At 30.7% G+C, this 5,273-nt stretch overlaps 1 pseudogene; it reads left to right on the plus strand.

The window, feature by feature from the left end:
- The first annotated feature begins 3,292 nt into the window (after positions 1-3,292).
- Positions 3,293-3,434, plus strand: LOC119064521 (uncharacterized; annotated as a pseudogene).
- The last annotated feature ends 1,839 nt before the right edge of the window (positions 3,435-5,273 follow it).

The raw sequence follows: 5,273 nt of genomic DNA on the forward strand, positions 1-5,273 counted from the left end.
GGCAAAAGGAGGATTGGTGAGATTGAGATGTGCAAAGCACTAGGAGAATAAGTATTTTAGTGATGACGAAGGAGGTGTCAGAGGTGACACCTCCTACTTTTGGTGACAGAGGCAGATTGGCACGTTAGATGGGTATGATTACATCTGATAGTCTAATGAAGGACTATTAGCATGTGATTCAAATAAACTACACATTTGGTGTCATAGTTTGGTCCTTATATAACTAACTGTCTCCCAAGGTATGTGGCAGTTTGGAGAAAAGCTCACCTTTATGGGAAAACAAAACAATCAAAGTTGGGAGTATCTCATCTGTAGTGCAGTTTGTAATCAAGATAACCTTTTTAAAGCTATATATTATTATCCAAACTCTGAGCATAAGAAAACTAAATCACAAAAAGTTGAAATGTTTTCTTCAATTGAAAAAAAAACCAAAAACTAATAGCTAGCGCTCACTCCATCCAAAACAATTAGAAGCCTAAGGGGAAAACCATGAGGTAGCTGTCTTTGGACAATGGGCAATAGCACAGGACTGATGCCTGGAAAACAAAAACAAAGCCAGTGAGCTCTACAACTGCCCAGGTCCTCTGTCTGAAGACACTTTCTGGATTAGGTTACAGTGCTATGGAACCCAAGCACTGCACAGCTTTAATACTGACTGGAGAAGAAGTGACCAGACATCAAAGGGCTGAGGTGTCAGGAATTTTTATAGAGTACTAGGGAAGAGAGTGTTGCATCAAGAAACAGTGCCAGGAATGTAATAAAACTTGCCCTGCATTTGTGACAGACAACTAATCTATATTATGTGTAGCATGAAATTCTATGAAGTTCTATGAAATTGAACTTTTTGCACTTCATTGAAGTGCAAAATCTGACCCTGGTACAAAAAATTCAAAGTTTCCAGAATTGACACAAGGTTAGGAGATATTTGAGTACTGAGTAGTGAAATGGTGAGACCTTGGGAACCTACAGTACTTCAGTGAAGAATCCCATTGAGATCATGTCTCACTAGTGGACTATTTGAGCAATACAGAAGTACTGGGTACTAGATTTATTTATTTTTATTACGTGTTAAAATTACATTTCAGACACATTGTGAATAAAATAACAAGAAAAAGTGGGTAAAATGAGCAGAGCATAGAATCAGAGAAGAGTGCGAGAAAGAGAGAGAGAGAAAAATCATACTAGGTACCTGAAAATGCATCCAATGCAATAAAGTAATGAAAGAGAAATATAAGCACACATATTTGAAATGAAATGCTTTTAATCACAGATGACATGACTGCCTAAATAGAAGGTCTTTAAAATATTCCCCCAAAAGCTACCAGATCTAATAAGTAAACTTGGAAAGGGATGAAGGTCAAAATACAAAAATAAATTCAATTTTTATATAACTATCAATAAACAATTGTAAAATATAATTTAAACATGCAATATAAATAGCATGTGAAACTGAACTATTAGGAAAATATTAAATAATGTAAGTGAAAGTCTTTGTGTCTGAAAGTTTTGTACCATGGGTGAGAAAATTATAGGGAAGCTAAATGAATAAAAAGATATAGCACATTCATAATGAGAAAAATGAAGATTTTAATTCTCAATTTTATTTATAGATTTTTATAAAACCCAAATCAAAATCTCAGAAAGCTTTTTCTTTCAAAGTTTGGTGTGTAAAAATTACCAAATATACAGGGGAGGTAGAAAAGTAATATTGAATGAAAAGTAAACATTTGGAGGGTTTTAATATATGACATCAAAGTTTATAATAAAGCTACAGTAATAAGGAGAGTGCAGTGCTAGCACAAAGATAGTCATGTAGCTCAATGGAATATAACAGAATCAACAAATAAATTTACATATATGTGATTTATTTATCAAAGAAATGAATGTCTTTTAAACAAATAAATGGTGGAATAAATCTTTTAAATAAATGGTACTATAAAGTTACATATGTGAAAAATAACTTTGACTTTACCTCATGCCAACAAAATTGTACTTGAAATGGGTCACATACTAAATGTAATAAATAAACTACAAAACTTGTAGGAAAAAAACATGGAGATGATCTTCACAAACCTTGAAATAGACAGTGGTTTCTCAGGGAAAAAAATAAAAATTCAGTATGAAAAGTGATAAATTGGATTTTATCAAACTAAAAACTTCTGCTCTCCAATAAACATTATATAATAAAAAATAAAGCCTCTATGGGTGTAAAATAGCCACAAAACATACATAAAACGTATTATGAACAAATATTTCAATTCAATTATAAAAGACAAATATGGACAAAATATTTTAATAAATACTTCACAAAATTATAAGAATATATGATGATGAATATATCAACTGAAAACCAACAGCAAAAGTTATCAGTGAAATGCAAATATAGCCAAAATATGTGTATTATATTACATTATATTATATTATATTAGTAGTATAATAATGGCTCAATTTTTATTGGTATTCTATTATATTGATGATATAATGACTCAATTTTTTCCTCCAAAATTATCTTGCAATAAGTATAAAATAATTGAGTTATTCAATTATTAAATTATAAGAAATTTTTCAAATGAAAATTGCTCTTATATCATCTTTTAAGGCTTGAGTTAGCAAAATTGTAAAGAATCTTGCATTTGTGGAGAGTTATCTAACAACTATGAACCTAAAGGAATTAATCCATTTATTTTCGAACAGATTGTAAATCTATATAATAGGTTAATCAGGTCAATCTATTTACTAATTAAATAGAAAAGTTTATCTTTTAACTCTCTACATATCTTATACATTCAGATATTTCTTTTACATTAGACATTTCTTGCCCACTTGTCTTTTATGTCTTTTGTTTAGACCAACATGTTCTTGCCTTTCATTTTTTTAATGTATTCTGATAGTAAAAGAAATAATTTTGTCTTAGAAATCAGGAAACCCATGAGTGAGTCTTTATGACACTGATTATTGAGTTTCTAGGTGGTTAATTATTCTGAGAAAAAAACATGCATGGAAGCACAGTCAATTGTGGCAGACAATCTCAATGGTTATGTACCATGTTTGGTAGCAATTGAATCTTGGTGATTTTGCTATTGTTTGTTGTGTTGAATGATTCTGTAGGGTACCCTAGTATTGTTAGGCTCTCTAGAGTGTATATATTGATATAAATGGCACAGATTTATAAACATGAATGGCATCAGGTATTTTCATATTATCACACAGTTTGAAAGGAACAGGGAGTTGGAGTTAGTTTCACTTTTTCCACAGCCATACCCACAATCTCACCTTTAAGTGGAACCTAATCATCGCTTCTCGGCCTTTTGGCTAAGATCAAGTGTAGTATCTGTTCTTATCAGTTTAATAAGTGGAACCTAATCAACAAAACAAACAAGCAAGCAAAATATAACGAGAGACATTGAAACTTTAAAATAATGTTTAAAACATTTGCAATATTTAAGTAACATTCTATAATCTTGAGACACTGTATTCCTGTTTTGCCTTGGAGAAAAAATTGGCACATGGCTAGAATCAACCAAAAAATTATATTCAATGGTTCACTAGCAAGTAATAATGATAACAATAGCAACAACTATAACAATTATAAAAATAATGATAATAATTAAAAAGCAAGTGTTCATTTAGAAGTTTTGACACTTCTGTTATCAAAGGGTCAAAGAATAGCTATGCTAGATAACATCCAAATTGAATACTATCAAGGTGCTGAAGAGCTTACTCAGCCATGAGGATATTCCATTGAGGTGGGCATAGATAGAGAAGCAAGCACTGAAATTTTGGGTCTGGTCAGAGGATGAAAGACACAGTTTTTCACTACCTTGTGAGCTGATACACCTAATTCTTGGTGATACAAATCACAGAAAGAGTTGCATTCAAGGAACCTAAGCATCGAAAGAAGGGAAAAAGCCCCCAACATAGGAAAGAAAAAAATGTCATGGGGAAATTAGAGTTCATCTCACAATAGTACCATGGGATGAGGGTTTGACATATTTTGAGATTACTCATATACATTGCAAGATTACTGAAATTTATTTATTTGAGCCATACCTGAATACAGAATTATATAAAGTATTATAAAATACTTCTTTAAAATCTTCAAGTGTCTGTCTATCACAAATTTAGGGCTAACCTCTAGTTGTGTTCTATGAATAACATTAGAACTTCTCCACTTCACTTTGTAATTTGAAGTACTCAATGACAGTTGTAATCCAACAGCCAAGACTCTCTTCTTAATATTTGTCTCTTGGATTCATGGATTTCATCATAGTTGATTTTTTAAGAACTAATATTATATAGCATTTATTTGTTAAAATTGATTATTATTAATTCTAAGCTTAAGCACCTTTACTGAACAATTAAAAAATGACTGCAAGTTTTCTCATGAATAGATATTTAAATAAAACCATTTTTGTGTGTGTGATATGTATTTAAGATAATTAATTTTTCAAATGTGTCTTACATTTGTATGCATTAGAACATATATGATTAAATTTTATACAGGCACATTGCATTTTTGCCAAAGTAAGAGAAAATATATCCATTCATATACTTATTAGTGAATGTTGTCAAAGAACATTTATACTATTGTTTCTATTGAGATTTTATTTTAGAAACAAAGTCTTTTCTCAAAATTCATCCTATAGAAACTATAGAGATTTAAGCAAAAATATATATATATAAATATGTTCATTGTACATAATTAGTAACAGGATAATTTGAAAGAACCTAAATTTCCATTAATAGGGAATTAGCCACATAAATAATAATATATACATATTATAAAGTGGTTATACAGATAATTTTGAAACAGATATGTTCATATAAGATATATGTGCATCTTCTTAAGGAAAATAATAAAGATGGAGCCAAATGAGATAACATTTTTCTAAAAATATATGATTTGGGATATTCTTCTAATTAACTTTTTTACATTTAAAATTGTATAGGCAGCATGCATAATATTTGAAATTCAGTCACTATAAAGGACCCAGTCAAGATAGAGGTATCAGTAAATTCAGTACTTGCATCCTCTCACAGCCACACCAAAAATACAACTAAATTACAAAAGCAAAACAAAACAAGAATAACAACAAACAGTCAGAACCATCTGAAATCTAGTAGAATGGAAGTCCTAAACTAAGGGTATAAAGAAAAAGACACTCTGTGACTTGTAGGAGGGATGGAAGTAGAACTAGGCTTTCCACTTCAAGAGCTTGAATACAGACAAAGATTCACTCGCTCTGAGCTCCAGTACTTGGGCAACAGCCTGT

This window comes from Artibeus jamaicensis, unplaced genomic scaffold (genome assembly GCF_021234435.1).
Source record: "Artibeus jamaicensis isolate MK-2021 breed Jamaican fruit bat unplaced genomic scaffold, CSHL_Jam_final contig_466, whole genome shotgun sequence".
NCBI lineage: Eukaryota > Metazoa > Chordata > Mammalia > Chiroptera > Phyllostomidae > Artibeus > Artibeus jamaicensis.